This window comes from Arvicanthis niloticus, chromosome 18, assembly GCF_011762505.2.
Source record: "Arvicanthis niloticus isolate mArvNil1 chromosome 18, mArvNil1.pat.X, whole genome shotgun sequence".
NCBI lineage: Eukaryota > Metazoa > Chordata > Mammalia > Rodentia > Muridae > Arvicanthis > Arvicanthis niloticus.
The window spans coordinates 52,462,663-52,485,681 of record NC_047675.1 but is presented as its reverse complement, the minus strand read 5'-3'; positions in this window follow the sequence as shown (position 1 = coordinate 52,485,681).

Below are 23,019 nucleotides of genomic sequence, written 5' to 3'. Positions count from 1 at the left end.
GTCAACTGTCATTGTAAATATTTTCTCTCTGATTTTGCAACGCTGGGCAGTTAGTTACCAGGGCTGCAGAGTGAAGATAAGTTTGTGGAAGGGAAACCATCCACCTTACCAATTGCCATGGGCATTTCTGAATGCCTCTTGGCTTCAGTGGTCACACACCAGAGCTGGAGGTCAAGGCTGTACTGTAGATTAGACCGGTTCCATGATCTCAAAAAAAAAAAAAAAAAAAAAAAAAAAAAAAAAAAAAAAAAAAGACAAGCTAGAGGCATAATAAGATCTAGAGATGAAGTGGTACTACGATGTGATAGCCCTCAAGCCCATCCCTTCCCCAGCAGAGGGCCATGGTGACCGATGAGAAGATGAACTAGGGTAGAATCATAGTGAGAAGGCAGTAGCAATGGGATGGCCCCCAGGAACCCCACTTTACTCCATACACAGTACTAGGCAAAGAGAGCTCCAGGACATACATGAGCAGGAGGAGCTGGAGGAAAAGCAGATTGATTTTCTACTGGGCAGGGGACCTCATGTTCTACTCTGGGCTAGCCTACCCTCTCCAGGTATGCAGAGCATCTGGAGAGGACAATAGGAATTACATCCCATAATGCCCATAGAGGGAGAGTGCTGCCCCACCATGGCCGTGGCCTCTCTGGAGGCAACCTGGCTGTGTGCAATCTCAAAAGGGGACAGGAGACTGTCCTTGAGGTCAGGGCTGGAACAAGAACAAATAGATTGTTTTGGAAAGTTGTGATGTACCTGCCCATGGCTTGCATGAAGTACTCAATACCCATGAAGTCTTCTGCCAGCATCTTGGCTGTCAGTGCTTTTCACATCCCTGGGAAGCCAGTCAACACAGATGGCTTTCATGTTCTATAGGATGCCTGTTTGGATATCTGGCTGGGGTTCCTAAGCCACGACTGGTCCATCCTGTTCCAAGGCCTCTGTGGGGCTAGGGACCTAGATGACATTCCTGGCTTTTAATGTCTTGAGATCTTCCTTGCTTCCAAGTCCAAATGGAAATGTGTCCTCCACCATCTGCCACCCAACATTGCACGTCTTAGCTTTTCTACTTAATGCACTTCCCAAAAGTTCTTAGAGGTAGAAGCAGTTCACGCATGCCATGGTGTGCCACCCAGGTGTCACTGAACCTGCATCACCTGCACCTGTCTGACTCCATCTAATAAATTGAAAACACTGTGTCCATATTTCACAGACTTAATGATTTGATACCCATGAGGTCCCCCCTCTATCTAGTACTCAGGACACACTCACTCAGATGGGCGAGATTTGTGTATGCCCGTGGTATCAACCCTCGGGAGATGGAGACAAGAGTTTGAGACCAGTTTCAGCTGTATAATTTGACCTTATTTCAAAAAGCAAAGGCTTGAGATATAGTTCAGTGGTGAGGCACCTGTTGAACATGGGCAGATGGCTACCTGTCACAAGCCAGAACTGAACGAAACCTAATAGTCCCAATAATTTCTCATGGTTGTTGATTTGAAAGCAAGTTCATAGTCAGATTCCACTGAAGGCTTGGGTTCAGTTTTCCTGGGACACTCCCTGCATGTGGCTCTGGCCTCTCATGTATGTCCTTATAACCCAGTTTTATGGTTTATTTGTTCAGTAAGCCCTTTCTGAGTTTCTACCCTGAGTCAGGCCTCACCTAAGACCTTAGACTCAAGAGATGGCCGAGAACTACTATCTTCTAAGTGCCCTCGATTATGCCCACTGTAGAGCAGATCTGTCACTCCTCTGGAGAATGGGCCTTCGGAAGCAAGGATAACCTCTCTGGTCTCCACGGCAGCAAACCTTGCATCTGAACCTGATAGCGTGAGTCTCTTAGTGTGATCATAGAGGAAATTTTATCTCTGCCCCTTAAAACCTTACGTCTTAAGAGTTTGAACCCCTTGGTGCCTGGAAGCCACTGTGGGACCGGAGGGATTTTGGTACAGGTCAGAGGGTAGACCAGATGACCTTTGACACTCACCATGACACTGCATTTTGGACATTCAGGACTGGCTTACAGCAGGATCAACTTTGCCCTCCATTTTTTTTCCCTAGGCTTATTGATATTTCTGGTCGAAGTCCACCAACTGGTGTGATCCAACCGATGGGGATTTATATGGCATGGAAGTAGGGCACGGTTTCTTGCCGTTACCTTTTACAGCTTGGCTGGGACAGAAGGCCTGCCTTCCTCTCTCCAGTTTAATGTGTCATCAAGTGAGGCGGTTGAAGGAGGGCTGGGCATGGCAGGGTGGCACAGCCCCTGACCCTTGCCTTGATTTCTCACCTGACTAGCAAACTTGCCATCTCTGAGGTTATTTTCAGAGGAGTAATCTATATGTTACATTGTGAGTGAGTGAGTGGGTGAGGAACCATGGCTTGGGCAAGAGAAATTCAGCTTTATGACTTATTTGTTCAATGAAATATTTTTTTTAAAACTCTGCCCTGGGTTAGACCTTACCTAAGATCTAAGAATCCAAGACCCACCCTACTGGCCAGAAGATCGCCACTGAATTACAGAGACACACCATTAGTACCACAATGGGAGAACACCCATTGTTCCAGGGGACAGAAGGGCATCCATCTCATAGAGATAGGGAGCTAGGGTGCTACCCAGAAGAGATGATCTCTGCCCCATATCTTGAAGGATACATAGGGGTTTTCTAGAAGAAGAGGTAGGAACATGGCCACCGTATCCCCAGAGACAGGTCAGGTTATACATACTCCGCACAGAATTTTTAAAAAATAATGTTCCATGGAAGTTAAACAATTGTCCAAGGAGAATACGACGTAGAGGGGTCATCACACACTCTCTGGGGAGATACCTACCTCATTCTAGGCCCAGGTAATGTTCATCTACAAGGTAAGGAAATGTTCACATCAGATGTGGAAGGGGCTATGTTTGTACCATACTGCCCACATATGGAGGTCAGGGGTCAACCTCAGGAGTTGGTTCTCTTCTTCCCCTGAGTGGGTCTCAGGGATTGAATTCAGGTCCTCGGACTTAGAGGCAGGCATCTTTGCCTGCTGAGACATCTCCATGACCCAACACTATTCTCTTTAATTCTTACGAAGACTTCTTCAGTGGAGAAGGTGGTAACAGGTAACGTGTTTCTAGCTAGTGGGTGAGGGGACTCCAATGAGGGAAAGCAAAGTGGCCACCATGCTGAGAAGAAAAGCCAGCCATCTCTGGCTCTGCCTCTGGTGACTGGCAGGTATGCTTCTAGCGTTTTTTCTTTGGCTGAGTAGAGTCTCAGTTTCCCCATCTGCCTGTGTTCTCAAATTTCAGACTTTAAAGGCTTACACATGAATCCAGGAAGCTGAATTGGAGTGTGTGCGCATGCGTGCGTGCGTGCGTGCGTGTGTGTGTGCATGTGTGTGTGTGCATGTGTGTGTGTGCACGTGCATGCACCTGTGTGTTTGTTTTTCATGTGAAGATTCTAGATAGGCAGGGTTGAAAATACAAAGGGGGCTCTGAGAGGAGAGACGAGCAAAGGTATGGTGAGGACCAGAGAGAGCGCGATGGAATTCATATGGTGTGAGATCAGAAGAGGCTCTCTGGGGAAAGAAAGGTGCCAGACAGATGGGGCAGGCAGTGGAGCGGCAAATAGGAACAAAAGATAGGCTGGACATGGCGGCACATATCTACAATCCCAGCCCTCTGGACATGGGAGCAGGAGGACCAGAAGTTCAAGGTCATCCTCTGCTACAAGAATTCATGGCCAGCCTGAGCTATATCATACCTCAAAACCACAAACAAAAGAACATAACATAATGATGTGCACACATCACAATGTCACGGTGAAAGCCATTTCTTTCGTGCTATCTTAGAACAAGTCAATATAATAGGGGCTGGGGAAATGGCTCATCAGGTAAAGCATTTGTCTCTTGAGCTTGATGACCCGAGTTTGAATCCCCAGAGCTCATGTACGTGCTAGGTTGACATGGTGACCTGCCTATAATTTTTGCTTCAGCAGGAAGACAGAGACTCGAGATCCCCAGAGTAAGCCTGTTAGCAAAGACCCCACCTCCACCCCAAATACTTGGCTGGACAATGGCAGGCGGGCTGGAGCTGCTGCCCTTGGAGAGCAAGCAGCAGGTGCTGGCGGCTCTGAGTGGCTGTCACAGCATCTTGTGACAGTCACACAAATCCACACCACGAGGCAGCCTCTTTTACCCTGGTTGCTCTATCCTGGTGGCCCAAGGTCAAAGCCTGTGACATCTGGGTCTGTGCACTGTGCCTTCTTGCCATGTCCCTGACCGCACTGATGAAGCATGAGAGGAAGCAGCAGATGTCTCTCCTCCATGCGACATTGACGGCAGCACTCAGAGTCTCCTGGGGCCTCGGACAAATGACTGTTACAGGGACGGGATAATGGTGATATACGCAGGACCTGCCAGTTGGTTAGGCCGGTGGCTTTAATGGCTATCTTGGAGGTGACATTCCATTAGGGGTGATTGAACTTAATTTTAATGGCAGGATGACTTAATGTTTCATCTTCCCTCCCAGGCTCCAAGGTCAGTCAGAAAACTTTAAAAAAAAAAAAAAAAAAAAAAAAAAACTCAGGAACTATGCCTCAAAATCTTCACAATGTGCCTGTTTGGGTTAATGCTAAAACACTGAACCGTAATGGGTAATTGGACAAACGGGGGCTTGTTTGCCTACTTAAGCCGTGGCCTAGTGCCCTGGAATCAGATAGCTTTGGGCTGAAGGTGAACCCCACCTCTGGTCACATGGTTTCAGGTAACTTAAGTAGACACTCTGCTTCAGTTTCCTTATGTGTGGAGGTTTGATCTGTTGGCCTTGTACAGGCTTGCCGAGAGGGTCACATGATTTTGTCTGTGTGGGTCACATGGAACTCTGCCCTAACTAGGGAAGAGCTGTGGATAAGGCTGTTGCTATGTACCAGAGACCTCTCACAGGATGACAGTTCAGAAATATCTTGAGGGTGAAAGAGTTTATTTTAGCCCAAGGTTTTAGGTAATTTCAGGGCCCCATGTTGGAGAAGGCCTGGTACCAGGAGCCTTGTGTTAGTGGGAGACAAAGGCAGGTGACCAGGAGACAGAGATAAGATGGGAAGCGGGCCTGGGCAGTATCCCTGGATATCTGTCCCAGATATGTGACTCACTTCTTCCAGCCAGGCTCAGCTCTTACAGGTTATATGACCTGTTCACAACAGTGCTCCCAGTTAAGGACCAAGTGCTTGAAATAGGAGCCATGACAGACATTTTAGATTTAAACTCTAGCATGGTATTAGTTGGGTAGGGAAAGACTGGTAGATGGTTGGGTGGCATGAGGGATCCAGGGAGAAGCATGGAGAGGCTGATCAGGAGAGTGTACTGGGGTCCCTTCAGAGGTGTGGGGAAACTTGGGCCCATGGCTGTCAGGGTCTGGTGCTTGCAAGCTGGGAAAGACAGAGATGGAGCTTTAAAAGTTATTTGCAGGGCTGAGTGGGTTTTTCAGTTCCTAGGAAAGAAGGAAGCAGGTGGAGGGCACAGTCGAATGATCAGGGGTTGAGAAAAACCAGGAAGGCTAAACAGAGAATAGCACCTCGAGGAAGCAGCCAGATGGAGTCGACTGGTTTGTCAACAGCCTAGAGGGCCAGGAGAGATGGAGAGGCCAGGGCTACTGGGGTCACCTGTGGGCAGCTTGTGTGTGGCCAGGCATGGAGGACATTTGGAGGGCATGGGGATCCAGAAAGGCAGGTCTATGGTGTTGGGTGGGTCAACAGGAGTTTTGGTTAAATGAGATTCTGTAAAATGCTGTTCCCCTTCTTAGCTGGGACTCCCCTCACTAGTGACAGACATGAGGTCTCTATGACACCCAGCCAGAGCTCCTAGCCCTGGACCATGGCAGCCAGTGAGTCTGTCTGTGATGATTAGTCTTGATTATCAACCCGACAGGATCTGGAGTCGCCATGGAAACAAGACTCTGGGTGGGCCTGTGAAGGCTCTAGGTTAGGTTTATGGAGGCAGGAAGACCCACTCTGATTGTGGGTGGTACGGTTGGGCTGAGGCTGGTGTCCCAGGCTAAATGAAAGGAGGAGGAAGCAGAGTACCAGCATCTGTCTCTTTATGCTTCCTGACTGCGTTTGCCATGTGACCAATCCCTTCCTGCTCCCCCTCACACGCCACTCCTGCAGCCTTCTCCTCCACAATGGACTGTGTGTCTCCTGCAACTGGGAGCCAAGCCAACCTTTCTTTCTTTAAATTGCTTTTGTCATAGCACCACGCATAACGGCGACGTGGGACCCGTGGACTGCAGGCTGCTCCTGCAGCTTCAGCGCTTGAGCTAGGCATTATCATTGTTTCTGTTTGTTTCAGCTCTCCTGCGGCTCCTCAAACTCAGGACCAAGACTAAACAGCCAGGCTGAAGGAATTTGTCATGAAGACCCCAGCATTTCTATATCCTAAGTTGTCCCGTCCGTTTGATATTCATGTCTGAGCTAAGCTCTGACGTTTCAATGGGCCCTTGGAGAGGGAAGGAGAGAGGTTGGGCTGCAGGAGACCTTTGGCCTCTGTGGCATTACTTGGTCTATTTGAAGGAGTTAACATTGGACTCATTATTCGTTAATACCCAGCAGCCTCCTCTCCTCTCCCCTCCCCTCCCCTCCCCTCCCCTCCCCTCCCCTCCCCTCCCCTCCCCTCCTCTCCTCTCCTCTCCTCTCCTCTCCTCTCCTGAGCAGACTGACAACCAGTTACATAAGGAAGACCACAGATAAGGAAGCTGAGCAGTGTGGGGACTACAAGGTCCCAGTGGGATAATTGCCAGCTGGCCAAAGGTCTTCTTTCTGGCACATTCCATGGTAGCTGGGCAGCTCTGAGGTGGCCCTAGAGGCCTTGCTTCTTAGTACTCAGATCATGAGTCTCCTCCCACATGGAGGAGGCCTGACCCTGGTAACTGACAGGGTACTGTGGAAATGACCATGTGTGACCTCTGAGGCTCAATCGTGTACAGGTGGTGTCCTCCACTCTGTTTGCTTGGGTCACAGTGGAGGAACCCAGCTGCTACCTCAGAAGGGCATTCCATCAGCTGCATGGACAATCTAATGTGGTTATGGTCCCTTGCCAGTGGCTAACACCAACCCATCAGATGGGCAACCATGAAGCCATCTTGGGTATGGATCCTCTTGTGCTAGACAATCATTGAGATGTTGGTACTCTTGACTTGTGGCAGCTCCACAGAAGATCCCAAGTCTGGACTGCCCAGAAAAAAGCCACTGTAAGAGGTGCAACTCAGCCCGGGCTCACCTACCAGTCTCTCCCCCTGTATCTTCATCCCACCTGTGTGCTACACACTGCCTCCCCCGAGATGCTGCTGTTGGCATGTAGGTACACAGAACCACCTAATGCCTGGCCATCCCTTCCCATGAGTCGTTCCAGGACCCTGGGGTGTTCTTTTCCAAACTCTTAAGTTCTCAGTGGAGCAGTACAGAAGCTGGTGTATGACCAGGACCCACCGACTGTGGTACTTGGCAGAGTTGGAGAGCAGATTGTCAGGAGGGTACACATTAGCACATGGCTTCTGGAGTCTCCTCAGTACTCCTTTCTGAGGCGTTAAACTTGACTCTGTAATGAATGCCTGAGACAAACAATTAGCAAGGAGAGAGTTTGTATCGGCTCCTGGTTGCATGGACCGAAGTCCATGGCCAGCTCCATGGCTTTCAGTTGTGTGTTCAGGGAGAGCATGTCCGTGATGTAGTACCTATGTGAAGGTTTGAGGATACACTCCCTTGGATCTTCTCATCATGCCTCACCTGTTCTTTTCATGCAGTCCAGAACCTCAGCCCTGGCAGCGTGCCGCTCTCCCTACCTCAGTTAACACGCTTTAGGTAATCCTTCCCAGGTGCACCCAGAGCCTTGTCTCCAAGGTGATTCTAGATCCTCCATGTTGACAATCTACCTTAACCATCATGGCTGGCTACCAGATCTCCAGCACGTGATCCTTCAGGCAGGCGCATATCAGACTGAAACCACTGCATGGGACCTCCCTTTCTTGAGGATTTTGGTGTGTGTGTGTGTGTGTGTGTGTGTGTGTGTGTGTGTGTGTGTGTTGTGGGCGGGTCTGAATCTGCTCTAAGACCCATGAGGAGCAGGTCTCAGTCATTAATGAGAGGTAGTGAGCGGAGGCTTTCCTGTCAGAGAAGTGGAACTAGCAGAGCCGTCAGTAAGCATCTTCAGGGCAGGCATAGTGGAAGCATGGTCTGGAAGGCAGCAGGTGCTGAGCGAGCGTCAGTTGAACAAGGGGTGTGTGAAGGGGAGGCACCTATTCCCTTCTGCTCTGCTCAGAGGAATGGCAGGGAGGGTTGCTCTGTGAGTCTGACTCAGTTGTACAGAGAAACTGGAATGGGCCCCGGGGGTGAGTGCCAAGGTTGATGATGAAGGGCTCTTGACTTGTGAGATGAGGGAAAGGGGAAAGGAGCTGAGGGCGGTCACACTACTTGCAGACATCCCCTGCCTGATGTCACCAGTGGAGTTTTCCTGGATTAGAAGAATTTAGCTTTTATTCTCTTTTTTGTCTAAGGTGCTGAGGGGGTGGGAAGGACGTGTGTAAACTCCATCCGAAGGAGAACATTGGTAGCTTTAGGGCGGGCCATAGTGCTCAGGAGGAGAGCTACCCGGTTCAGGAGGCCTTCAACCTCAGCCTCACGAGGCAGAGGCTCATGCGTGGGACCAACCGTTCCTCTTGGAGTGTCTGTGGCTCTGGTTCATGAGCCACAGGCAAAGGAGCCCTAAGGAAGCTCTGGCCCTGAAGTAGAATGTCAAGGGTGTCTGGTGAGGGATGGCCTTGTCCTCCAGAAGGCTCACTGTGACCATTCTGTCTGGTCTAGCTACTTTAAATGACAATGTCTTACTTGATAGAGTGGACATTTAACATTTTCAAAATATCAGGAAAAATATAACAGAGCCAGTCGCTCCTGAGAGGTTTGGTGAGTCACGGCCACCACACGGCCTCGAGTCCTTTTCTTGGGCATAGAGCTTATGAGTCACATCCAGAGTCATTTCTTCTGAAGTCCTTAATTGTGAAAAAGAGGTAGCCCTGTAGAAGTCCAAGCTGAGATGCTGTCGTGGGAGGATTCCAGATGTCCTTTGGGCAGATTGGTTGAGGCAGGACAGAGGTGATGGCTGTCTCTGTGATAATCTCCATCCTGTAGCTTGTTGCCATTGAAGGCTTTCCAGGGGGTTAGCGATGCTGCCAGGATCCCTGGGAAGGTGGTCCTTGCTTAGCCTCTGCAGTGCATCCTGGGACTGGAGATCAAATCCAAGGTCTCTGCCAGTCACTCCAAATTCACACTCTCTAGATCACAAGAGCCCTGGAGTGTTATCAAACAGACTGTTTGCTTTCTCCATGAGAGCTCAGGTTGGTGGAAACTGGAGTCTCCGGGGAGACCTGGTGCCTACAGTCTGTGCTGCTCAGATCTTCCCCTAGTCTACTACAGTGGTCCAAACATTCTTCCCCAAGGCAGCTGCTTGCTGACTTCCAACACGTGCCCTGGGTTGGTAGCGTTGGAGGAATCCCGGGAGAAGCTAAAAGCACTCAGGCCTGTCAGAATAGTGGCTTTTTTTCTTTCTGCGGGTGTCATGTGTGTGCCTTCTTCTTTCACAGTGTCTGAATAAGCATTACTCTTCCACAGAGGGAAAATCAAAGCTGTGACCAGAGGACTCTTGGGGTAAAATGTCTAAGGCCTGAGGTTGGGAGAGCTACAGATGAGGGAAGGAAGCAAGGGTTCTTACAATAATTCAGTAGTTATAAACCAGGGGGAAACTTAACCCGAAAGGAAAGCAGGTCAGGGAGGACTAGCCACACTGGTGGCTGAAGAGGAATATTTCTAGGGCTGGAAGTCTTCTCTTTCCTCAGAAATCACAAGGTCCTGTTATATATTGAGACTGGCTTGAATAAATGTCCCTGCTAGTGGCTGGTGTCATTTGGAAGTAGGTATGGGCTCCACTTGCTGAAGCACAGGAGTACCTCTGTTGAGCTCATGATTTGCAAACAAGCAGAAGTTGGTTCAAGTGTGGAGATCCTTCTGGATCTCCTGGGCCTTCTTGTCTACCTCTTCCTCGTCCTTGATCTCCTCGGTCAGTTGTATTGTTCAGGGACTGGTACTGGGCGAATGTTAATGATAAATCTACCAAGAGGAAATGGTGGGACAACCTTAACCTAGCTCCTTGTCTAGTTTCATAGCTCAAAATGATAGAAAACAGGGATTTATCTTTGCTCCCATCAACTCTGACCCAATGTGTGTGTGTGTGTGTGTGTCTGTCTGTCTGTCTGTCTGTCTGTCTGCCTGTGAGTGAGTGCATACACACAAATCTTTTTCTTTCTCTTTACTCTGTGACAGAAATGGACAGACTCACAGTCTCTTAGGATAATGGAAGATGGCTCAGAGGACACAATGAAATCACCGGTGTTAGGCTGACGTCAACCAGTGTTCTGTGAAGAACGCTGGGACTTTGCTCTGTTCACTGAGCTGCCTGTCTCGGACATCTTTCAGATCAGTGAGGCATATCAAGATGCCATCTTTATAGCCTTAGAGGATCTTATTTATGGCCACACAGTAAATCGACCTTGCCCGCCGCGCACCCATAGGTGTTTGCTCTGCTTCCTAGATTTTGCTACTGCAAACTGTAAACCTGGGCACTTCCTCCATGTTGCTGCTGCAACTGAAGGACAAATTCCAGAAAGCAGGATAATTAGGGCAAAGGGGACACGTATTTATGCTTTAGATAAGGTTCCCAGATATCTGGGAAGGGGAGCGTCCTACACAGTGCACAGCCCTGTTTCCTTACCCCCTAGACTCAACACAGCTTAAGTTTGCATTACTCTTCTTTCAGTATGATTGACCTGTGTATGTGTGTATGTGTATGTGGGTATGTGTGTGTATGTGTGTTATGTGAGTGTATGTGTGTAAACATGTGTATGTATGTATGTGTTTATGTGTGTATGTGTGTATTTGGGTATATATGTGAGTGTATGTATGTATGTATATATGTGTGTTTATGTATATAAGTGTATATATGTGTGTATGTGAGTGTATGTGTCTATGTGTATATGAATGTGTATATGTAAGTATATGTGTATATAGATGTATATGTGTGTATGAGTGTATGTGTATATATGTGTATGCATGTATGTGTATATGTGTATATGTGTGTATGTATATATGTGTATGTGAGTGTATGTGTATATGTATGTATGTGTGTATATGTGTGTTTACATGTATATGTATGTATATATATGTGTGTGAGTATATGTGTTTATGTGTGTGTATATGTGTATGTATGTGAGTGTATGTGTTTGTATGTATGTATGTATGTATGTGTGTGTATGTGTGCATGAGTGTGCATGTGTGTGTGTGTTGAGATGACAAGTCTACCTTGATTGCTACCTACCTTATTTATAGAGGCAGGGTCTCTGGCTGAACATCAGGTTTTGTCTAATCTATCTGGCCCCTTCTTTGGGGGATCACATGTCTCTGCCTCCGCTTCCTATGAACTGGGAATACAGAAGAGTTGCCACACCCACTGGGCTTCTCCATGAGTTCTGGGGATTTGAACTGTGATCCTTACACTTCCACAACAAGTGCTTTACCCATTGAGCAACCCCCTCAGCTCTCACCTGTGGATTTAAATGAGTCTGTATTAATATTGAGATCACATTAAACTTGTGAATGAAGACAGATGGCATGGTGGTGACTTCTCTGCTGGAGGGTGCAGTGTCTCCCCACCAGCTCTGATCCCTCCTTGATGTTGGTGACGTGGGACCCGTGGACTGCAGGCTGCTCCTGCAGCTTTTGCGCTTGAGCTAGGCATTATCATTGTTTCTGTTCGTTTCAGCTCTCCTGCGGCTCCTCAAACTCAGGACCAAGACTAAACAGCCAGGCTGAAGGAATTTGTCGTGAAGACCCCAGCATTTCTATATCCTAAGTTGTCCCGTCCGTTTGATATTCATGTCTGAGCTAAGCTCTGACGTTTCAATGGGCCCTTGGAGAGGGAAGGAGAGAGGTTGGGCTGCAGGAGACCTTTGGCCTCTGTGGCATTACTTGGTCTATTTGAAGGAGTTAACATTGGACTCATTATTCGTTAATACCCAGCAGCCTCCTCTCCTCTCCTCTCCCCTCCCCTCCTCTCCTCTCCCCTCCCCTCCCCTCCCCTCCCCTCCCCTCCCCTCCCCTCCCCTCCTCTGCTCTCCTCTCCTCTCCTGAGCAGACTGACAACCAGTTACATAAGGAAGACCACAGATAAGGAAGCTGAGCAGTGTGGGGACTACAAGGTCCCAGTGGGATAATTGCCAGCTGGCCAAAGGTCTTCTTTCTGGCACATTCCATGGTAGCTGGGCAGCTCTGAGGTGGCCCTAGAGGCCTTGCTTCTTAGTACTCAGATCATGAGTCTCCTCCCACATGGAGGAGGCCTGACCCTGGTAACTGACAGGGTACTGTGGAAATGACCATGTGTGACCTCTGAGGCTCAATCGTGTACAGGTGGTGTCCTCCACTCTGTTTGCTTGGGTCACAGTGGAGGAACCCAGCTGCTACCTCAGAAGGGCATTCCATCAGCTACATGGACAGTTCTGCAAACATGGCCCTGGGCTTTGTATATTTCTAGTCAGGTGTGCCCAAGCCAGAGGTTGACTAAGCAACAGATGCAAAAGGAAAATTATTTGCTGATTTGTTTACTTGTACCCAACTAGAGATGTCCCAACATATCCAGCATCTGTCACACCTGGAGAAATGTCCTCCCTGCCCAATGGGTCTGGCTCCCAGCTGAACATCCAGGTCTTGACTTGGAAAGTTCTAACGCTGTGTGGAGAAATCGATTGTCAGGTCTTTCCCAGCAGCAGCAGCAGCTATTGCTTGTCCATTTTCTCTTCATTGTGCTCAGGGTACATTGCTCGCCTAGCGTGTCTGCAGCATGATTCTTGTTCCGTGGGGTTCAATTTCCTGGAAGTGGAGGGAACAGTCACCACGTGGTTCATCTGGAGCACTGGGTATCGGCCAACAAGTTGGCCTCTGTGGTCGGCCTCCTCTCCTGGGAAGCAAAGGAAAGAGGTTTGTTCTCCTTTTTGCTTCCCCGAAATGTGCATCTCCGCACTGGGAGAAGCAGTACCGGGCAAGAACATCATCAGTGGCTGAGATGCGAGCAGAGCCTGGAGGAAGAGAGTGGGCGTGTAGCCATCGGAGACAATCCCGTGTATCTTCTCCACCTCTGAGAACCGCAGCTGGTTCTAACAGGAGAGGGATGGTCAGAGGCTGTCACCACATGGATGAGGGTGAGGAACAAGCAGAGGAAAAAGGAGAAGACTCAGACGGTGTTCACACGACACTGATTTGAAGATGGTTTTCTGAACATCTCCCTCCAGCCTGCAACACTATTTCTCCTGTCCTGTCTGAGAAAGGACACCCTGGGCCCACTGGGGAAGTTTATTTTATAGACGTCAAAGAAAAGGCCCTACTCACATGTGCAAAATGGGCTTCATATTACTTATAGGAGATTGTGTGTGTGTGTGTGTGTGTGTGTGTGTGCTCACATGTGTGCATGCATGTGAAGACCATGTGTTGACCTTGGGTGTTGTTCCAAAGGCACATTCACTTTGCTTTTAGAGACAGGGTTCCTCACTGGCCTGTAATTCATTTGACCAACAAGAGCCTCAGGAATCTACCCCTGCCCCTTTCCAGCTCCCCAATGCTGGGATTACAAGCACCAATGTCGTCATCCCCAGATTCTTCTCATGGGTTCTGAGAATCAGACTCAGATCCTTGTGCTTAAAAAACTATGCTCTGTCCCTCATCAATTAGTTTATTTTTTTCATAATATTTTTATGAATTATTTGAGAGTTTCACATCATGAACAGTCTCTTTCCAATCATCCCAGGCTCCCCTCTCCAAATTGTGACCTACCCCTAGTCAAAAAAGAAAAAGTAGAAGAAGGAGGGGGAGAAGGAGGAGAAGAGGAGAAGGGGGAAGAAGAGGAAGAGGAGGAGGAAGAGGAGGAGGAAGAGGAGGAGAAAGAGATGACAAACCAAAAACCAAGTTCAATTTGTATTGCCTACCCACATACTCATGGGGACACCGTGGTCACACTCCCAGTGGCCAGCATCTTAAAGAAAATTGAGTCCTTCTGTGTCTACACCCTGGCCAGAGCCATCAATTGTGGAGCATCCTTGTCAGAGTTTTTAAGAGTTCTCTTTGATGGCTTTCTGTCTAGGCTGTTACTTTTTTGGATGGGGTGGGGTAAGGGTTGTCACAGAAGCCTTCTATGTCTCTCTTTCTCAATTGTGAGTCTGCAGTCATCAAGACCAAGGCAAAAGGGGCTCCCTTGTTCTTTACAGTCAGCAGGAGCATGGATCATGGATGTACACATGGTTTCTGGAGACAGCACATGCCACAGTTCTCATCGTGGTCTCCAGTTGCTATACAGACCATGGGTATCAACACAGCCCTTGGTTGCAGTAGAACAACAGACCCACACAGGGCTCTCTGTGGCAGCACAGACTGTGGCATCACCATGGCCTCAAGTGACACCACAGACCGTGAACATCCACATGGCCCCCAGTTGGGCATCACCATGGCCCCTGACTGCAGTAGCTCCTGGGACTCAGACATGACCCTTGATAGTAACATGGACCTGGACATCACCATGGCCTAGGGCACAGGCCACTCACATACATATGGCTCTTGTAGGAAGCACAACCCACACACATAGCATGGTCTCAGATGGGGGCCCAGACCAAGGACATCTTGGCCTTCCATGGTACCTCAAGCCAGGGATATCAGCAAGGCTCTCGACTGCTACAGGGAGACAGATATCCACATGAACCTTGGACTTTAACACGGCCTGGGGCAGCAGACTAAGGATACCAACATGGCCTCCAGTGGCAGCATGAACCAGAGAGGTCTTTTGAGGAGATCTAGTTCAGAAAATGATCCATTCTTCATCTTAGGCATCCCGTCATTGCTCAGAACAAGGGCAATCATGGCTGGGCAGCATGTTTGAAGGCTGACTCTGCTACAAACAACCCTGTCTACCCTACTCAGCAACACCGTGTTCCCCCCAACCCACAGCAGTTATCTCTCCCCCTTCCCCCATCACTCTCCCCTCCCTCACCCAGCCTTTCTACTTCCATCTCTCTGCACTGTCAACTGGTCTGCTCCTCTCTCTTTCTCACCTCTCCATTGAATAGCTATTTGTTGTAGAGGCATTGGAAGCTGCTGTGTGTTACATAGTATTTTTTTCTCAGACAGCTTCACAGGTGAACATTCACTGCAATGAGTCCTTGGTCTGGCTTAAGATTTCTGGAGCACCATAAATACTGGATCACTGCTGAGACTCGTCTAGGAAATACTGCTTGCTGTTGCCAGCCCTGCTAGTCCTGCAGCTCAGGGGGTTTGCAGAATCAGCCTCTTCATGAGGTCCATGAAGCAGCTTGTACATGGGGTGGACGACTCAAAGCACTGGATCTTGGCCCAGGTAGGAGCTGAATGGGTCAGCCAGCTTCTGCCGCCACCGGTAGGGCCTTCCTACCAGCGTCTCCAATTAGTTTCCTTATAAAAAAATTCTCATTTCGTTTCATTTAAATTCACTGGGGATGTCTCCACTTTCTCCTTCAATGAGGCACTCATTGGTTGTTCTTAAAAAAAATCTGTTTGTTGGAGCCTGACACCAATTGTAACTTGAAGACTCTCACAGTGTCTGTCTGTCTCTCCCACTTGGCCTTAACTCATCATCTGCTTTCGTTATTTCTTGTACTATCACAGAAACAGAAGTGAGAAGTCTGCTTCAGCTTTGACACTGTAAGGCTATTCTATGGCTCAGAATGGTTTGTCCTATAAATGGCAGCCACTCCCTAACCAACTAACTTATCCATATGTCCATACTCCTTTTAGTCTGCTGGATCAAGACATCTACAAATATAATACGATTCGATCAATAAACTACTCATTCATTATATGTTAGGGTAATAGTGAGAAAAGATTATAGTGAATGGATCCCATTATTGTCTAAGGCTAGGTTAGTCTTTAGAAAAAAATAATAAATCAGATAGCTTCAGACTAATACTGTCTGATTTTAAGACACCTTCTCAGCATTGGCAGATTCTTTTGATGATACTGAACTTGGAACTCGACACTGGCTTGCCTTGCTGGCCACAGAGTCATGGAGATCCTCCTGCTTCTTTCTTCCACTACTGGGATAGTAGACACTGTCCTCTGCTCCTGCCTTCATGGGTCAGGACTCAGGTTCTTAAGCTTGCTCACTGAACATTTACATCTCTAGACCCCACCACTGAAGTTTTTACTGCAGCTTTCCCTTGCAATACCTCTTACTAGATTTTTGTCCCACTGGAAGTTCTACAGGAGTGACTTCCTAGGGATATTTTTCTGTTGATGCTTAGTTGTTTCTAGTGCCTGGTGGACACTAACATTTAGATACCATAGTGACACCAATGCTGTGTGTGTGTGTGTGTGTGTGTGTGTGTGTGTGTGTGTGTGTGTATTGCCTGAGAAAGATGTTTTTTTTTTTTTCCTGGTGACTCTGTCTACTTTCCTGCTTTCTTTTTTATGCTCTGGTCTTTTGAGCACTGTGCATGACATCTGGTTTAACAGATGTGAGCTCTGGGTGACTGTCACTTCTTCTAGAGATGGTTCCTAATAGTGTTTGGTCTGCTTTCCCTTTGCTGTGCACAAATGATCTGAGCACTCTCAGATAGAAAAATCCATCAGGTATATTTACATAAACCTGTCTTTGATTTTTCTGCATGATTGCTTTGTTTACTTGAGCGGACCCACACACTGCATAGAAGGATCCTTGTTCACTTGCTCCTGAATTGTACCAGTTTCTCAGACCCTAGATGTAGGACTGTCTATATGATTTGGAAGACCTAGTGATAAGCAGTCATGAAAACTCTTGCTCAAAAATTAAAGTCTCAGTTTGGTGACCTCAGAGTCTTGGATTAGGAGTAGCCGTGAATAACTAGCTAGCTCACAGTCCATGGGCTCAGTTCTTCCTGTCTCTGTAACTGAATAGCCCCAGGCATGCTCTGTGGCTTAGCTTCTATTTGTTTCCTCACTATTTTTAGTTTGCAAAGGGAATGAGGTCACTTGCAAGCCTGGATGTTCCACTGACTTCTGACTTCTATTGTTGCGATTGAAAAGTCTGTCGTTGAGTGAACTTCCGTGTCTTCCCAGCTCTCTTTCTCTGCTTGTCTGTTTTGATTCTTGTCGTTGGCAGTTTTTTCTTACAGTGTGTCCAGGTTTTCATGTTTTGCTTTGATGACGATGTTTCCTTGATTTCTTCCGTCCCTCCCCACCCCATTTTAGAAAATTCTCTGGCAGTGTCTTTGTAAATACTGACCCCTTCCCCGTCCTTTCTTGTGCTTCTGTGTAAAGCACACTAAGGTTCCTTCCGTCTCAGAAATCTCACTGTGCTTCATTCTGGGTCATCATCCAAGATGACCTGTGCTCCCTTACATGGTCTAGTTTGAGACCCTTTACCTGCATGTATGAAGCTTTTGTTGGTACACATTTCACTTCTAGAAGTTACATATGGTCCCTTTAAAAATATATATTTCTGGTCTTTTGAAATGAGTTTAGTTTCTCATAACCGTGTGTGTGTGTGTGTGTGTGTGTGTGTGTGTGCTGTAGGTACAAGATTATGGGGGAGGAGGTCTGTACATTCGTGTATGTGCATGGATTTGTGGAGGCCAGGAGTCCACGTCAGGTGTACTCCTTGATTGATCTTCACTTGACCTTTTGAGATAGGGTATCTCACTGAATCTGGAGTGCTTAATTTCATAATAGCCAATGAGCTCCAAGGCTGGACCCTTCCCTGACCCCAGCACCAGTGTTACCTTCTACTCAAGTGGCCTCACCTCACTTTTGTGTGGCCTCTTGGGATTTAAACTCAAGTTCTCATGCTGTCTGGCCAACACTTCACTGACTGGGTCCCCTTTTCTCATAATTACCCACCCTTTACATTCTAGTTATTTTCTCCACAACTCCCAACCTCTTTCTAATATCTGGATGCCTTTTAGGTTTTTTTTTTTCTTTTCTCCTGCTGCTACATTTGGTGACTTGATGGTGGGGTAGTGTTGAGGGTTCCTGCTGCTACATTTGGTGACTTGGGGGTGGGTTAGTGTTGCAGGTTGAACCCAGGGCTGTGCACAAGCCAGGGAGCTGCTCATCCTGTTTTGTAGGCTTGGCCATTATTTCAGAACTGGATACTATTTCAGTTAATATTTCAGAAATGGCTCGCCATGCCTTTAGGGCCACATTTATTATTCTGTTGCACGATATCTAGGTGTTTTACAAGCAGAAGCTTCTAGCGTCCCCATAACACTTCCACAAATGATAGTTGCTGTCATCCTGAATGTCTGATCCTACTGGGACTGGGTATTTTGAGATTTTCCTAGCTCTTGGGACATCTTAGTAAGTCAGCCAGGAGTCCTGTCTGAACTCATGGCAGGCCTGTTGGACTGATCAGGAAATGTCACCTCTTTTTGTGTGGAGCTTTTATGTAGATGAAACTTGGGTTTTGTTCTGCAAAGAAAACAGCCAATGTACCCTTGCTAAAAATGACTGAAGCCCAGTGGCTAGACAAATTTAGCACAAAATGCAAGATGTTATAAAAGCAAACACTTAGAGGTTTGTGGACACAGAGAGTGTGGCTCAGCAATGACAAGAAAACAGGAGAGGACATTTCAGTTCCCTGTCCTGGGCCTCGCTCTGCCTCCAACCACGCCGCAGGCCTCTCTTCTGCACTTGAGTTTCCTGCCCCTTAAACATCATTTTACCAGGAATGGAGAACACCTTCACCCGAAGGACCAGCAGAGAAGTGAGGACATCTGGCTGCAGAAGGCCACACAGCTGAGTTGGCAGGGAAGGCAGCTGGTGGCCACTTCCTGCCTCACCCTGCAGGAAGGGGGTACCCAGGAAAAGGACGTTAGAGCTGAAACCACTATAGATGGTTCCTGTTCCCCTCCAGGGACAGCAAAGCCTCCTCGTGTGGACGACTTCTGTATTCCAGATGGGGGATATCTAAGCACATAGACAGGACCAAAAGAGGTCTGGTCTATCTGCAGTGGGTTTTTCTCATCCCTTACTCTTGGGAGAGTGAAGTGAGACTGTGTGTGTGTGTGTGTGTGTGTGTATGTGTGTCAGTGTGTGTGAGAAAGTGTATGTGTGTATGTGTGTATGTGAATGTGTGTGTATGAGTGTATGTGTGTGTGAATGTGTATGTGTGAGTATATGTGTGAGTGTATTGTGAGTGTGTGTATGAGTGTGAGTGTGTATGTGTGTTAATGTGTGTATGAAACTGTATGTGTGTGTGTATATGAGAGTGTGTAGGTATGTGTGTATAGGTGTGTGAGTCTATGTGGGTATGTGTGTGTGAGTGTGTATGTGTGTCAGTGTGTGTGTGAGAAAGTGTATACGTGTATGTGTGTGTGAGTGTATGTATGAGAGTGTGTGTGTATATGTGTGCATATGTTTGTGTGAGTATATGTGTGAGTGTGTGTATGTGTGTGAGTGTGTATGTGTATGAGAGTCTGTGTGTGAGTGTGTATGTGTGTGTGCATGTGTGAGTGTGTGTGTATACACTTACCAATAAGTGTGCATGTAGAGGTCAGAGGTTCACACTGAGTATTTTCTTCTACTGATCTCTACATTTTATTATGATTATGATTATGATTATTATTAAAGACAGCATCATTCACTGAACTGGGACAGCATCTTTCACCAATTGGCTAGACTGGCTGGCTAGTATGCCCTGAGGATCCAGTTCTGCCTTCCCAGCTTTGGTGAGGAGTAGGGTATTTTTACAGCCCTGATCCTTACACTCTGACACATTCACCACTTGGCTTGGCCCAGGAAAACCTGGTTGACTCTTCTTTGTTTTCAGCTTGAAAATAGTGCAAACCTTCTGGACTCTGTCTTGGAAGGCTCCACCACATCACTGTGATATTAATCAGTTATGATCATGATAGTAGATGTTGTTTCTGAAGGACCCTCCCCTGCTTCTGTGGTATAGGGCAGTAAGATGAAATTGGAGTCTCACAGATGGGATTAACTATGGGGGCTTTAGAAAGCATGGACTACTTCTATAGATACCCACAGGGCTTTACCTTCCTGAAGTCCCGAGCTTCAAGAATCCCAAGCTCAAGGTATCCCCTCCAGACGTGTGACGTACCTCGGTGGTCAAAATCCTTCTTCAGGGCTTCTCCGACACAAAGGTCAACGCATCTATAGCTTTCAAGTCTCCTGCTGGGTTTGACATCTGTCCTGGGGTTGGGAGATGAAATGCCTTGGCTTATTTTTTCTGGGATCAAGAAAAACATTATATTCAGAAGGAGGGCTCCGACTGTATTTCTGATCTCTAAAGTGTAGATTACAGCCTGTGTGGTTTAGCACATCAGCATTTTACCCTTGGTTGTGAGCACGGGAGCTCTGTGTCTTGGGTTTGTTCCCATCTCTTCAGAGTGTAAGCTGCATGAGTACCTGTGTTCATTGTTCTATCCCCAGGACCTGGAAGAGGGTCCAGGGCCAAGGGCAAGCGTCTGTAAACAGTTGGCAGAGGAATTAGCCAATAACTTTGAACAAATGAATGGAACAAACTCCACCACTAATGAAGCTACTCACTTCACTTAATCAAGACGTGTCCCCTGAGATTCCACTTCCATCCTCTTTTACCCTGAGCAAATCTAACTTATTGTTTTGTCTCAAAATAGCATTACCGAAAACCTTTCTTCTGCAGGCATTAGTGTGTCTCCTGTAGTCTTAAGAATGCATCAAGCAAGAGATTGCAACCGAAAGGAGACGATTACTTGATTCCCTCCTCCCTGATTCCTGAGTTCATTGGTTCCCTCCTGCAGATGTTTCTCTACAGACTGACAGAGCTTTGCTGAAGCCCTGCTGCTGGGGGCCTCTATGTAACACCCTCCTGTGTAGGAATTCAGTCATGGAAAACATAACAAAGGCTTCTCTTTAGGCTTTACCACACAAGTGCATGGTTTTCATCTTCCAACGGCCCATGGTTGGCGCCAACCAGCCAGTTCCTCATTTACCCCAGGGCTCAGGTTCACTTCTGTATTTTGACAATTGCCAGTCATGCTGTCTTTACCAACGCCAGCAGTGGGAGACGGCATGGTTCTCACTGAACCTTTAAGGACCTCCTGCAGATGTGGCACCTACTACCAGTACTTGTGACTCCTTAGAGGGGGTGTTGGGATGCTACGAAGAGCAGCAGATCAGGGAAAGCCCAAAGATGCTTCCTCCCAGAGTGGCCCAAATGTCATCTAGGATGCTTGAATTCTCACTCTGAGTATCGCAGGTTTACCCAAATAAATCTTTTCATTCTCAGAGTCTGTGCCTGATCAGATGACCCAAAGACTGTGCCTACAATTGTAAAAAAAAGTTTCTCTGTTCTTCCTCCTTGTCTCTGGCAATTGCCCCTCTGCTCTCTCTATGAGTTTCACTCTTCTAGGTCCTTAATATGTAAGATGGAAGAAGTCTTTCTACTTCTTCCTGGCTCTGTAAGAGGACCCCTTCCTTGACAACAGAGATTTACAAACACTACAAAGTTTAAGGTTGATACAGGGGTTTTGGGTCAGCTAGACAAACAAACATCTGCTCACATGGAGCCAACACTCATTAGACGGCAGATTCAGCCTCTCTCTCTCTCTCTCTCTCTCTCTCTCTCTCTCTCTCTCTCTCTCTCTTTGTGTGTGAGAGCATTTATGTGTATGAGTATTTGTGTGTGTGTGTGTGTGTGTGTGTGTGTGTGAGCACATGCGTGCGCATATGGAGAGCAGAGGTTAACATTGGGCTCCTGTGTTTGGGATTCCAGGTGGGAGGCCATACCCCTCTGCTTATGTGGATGCTGAGGATGAAATCTCTGGTCTGCATGAGTCTACAGCAAGTTCTTCATCTTTTGAGCCATCTCCTCAGCCACACAGTGAACTTGCACCCACAGGGGATTAAGATGGATCACAGTACATTGGGTTAACTAATTTCGTTTGTCAGATCCAATCTATCTATCTGATAGGGTCATGGGTATGAAACATGGGGAGACATGTAGAGCATCTAAGTGAAGTAATCTAAGGGCACTTTTCACAGCCCTGGTCCCTGGTCGTCTATCTCCTGATCCTGTCTTACAGGCAGTCACCTTTTTGGGTCATCAGGATTTTTCTCACATCCCTCATTGGTGACATGAGGCCGGGGCCATGGGGTATGTATCCCTAAGGGTCAGAGCTTACCTCCCCTCAGCCACTATGTCAGGCAAGCAGGATACCACCCATAAGTCAAAAGTGCATAGGCATGGTTTGGGTGAAGTACAGTGGGGTCTGTGTCTCTCTTGGGTTAAGGTGAGCACAGGCCTAACTGTTGCCCAGGTGTGTGGTAAAGGAGAACTGTAGGAGAAACCATGACACCCAGAGTTCTCCATGGCCCAGAGATGCCTGATGACACTCTTGGTGACTGCTGCTGACTATGACAGATTGTCTGGGAGCACTCTTCACCTTCAGCTTATGAATAGAATTGTGTCTGAGGAGATCAGCACAGTGGGCAGGTGCCATCTGTGCCAAAGTTTTGTTTGTTTCTTCACTTGGCTTTGATCCAGGGTCGAACACAGAACTGATCGCTGGATGGGGCCATAAGTAAACAAGAGTTTCATGGTATGGTTTGAAGACATGACCTTTCATGATACAACTGTAATAGCCCCAGTGTCCCAGTGGTACATTTTAGCCCTTAAAACAATAAATCCTGGTGCAACATTGTATCTATTGCATTGCTTAAGGAAACTAGTACCAGTTACAAAGAAGCTGCTTATAACATACCCATGGCACAGTGTGTTATGCATTTTCTAGGGAGGCCCGTGGCTGAAGAACCCAGGCTCTTCCTATATTGTGACTCTCCATGCCATCTACCCTTTTAGACCTCTGTCTAGAGGCAGAACTTGATGAAGATGGTACTTATTGACATCTTATCCTGGGCTGACAGGGAGATATAACCTCATGCCAATTTTGCACTA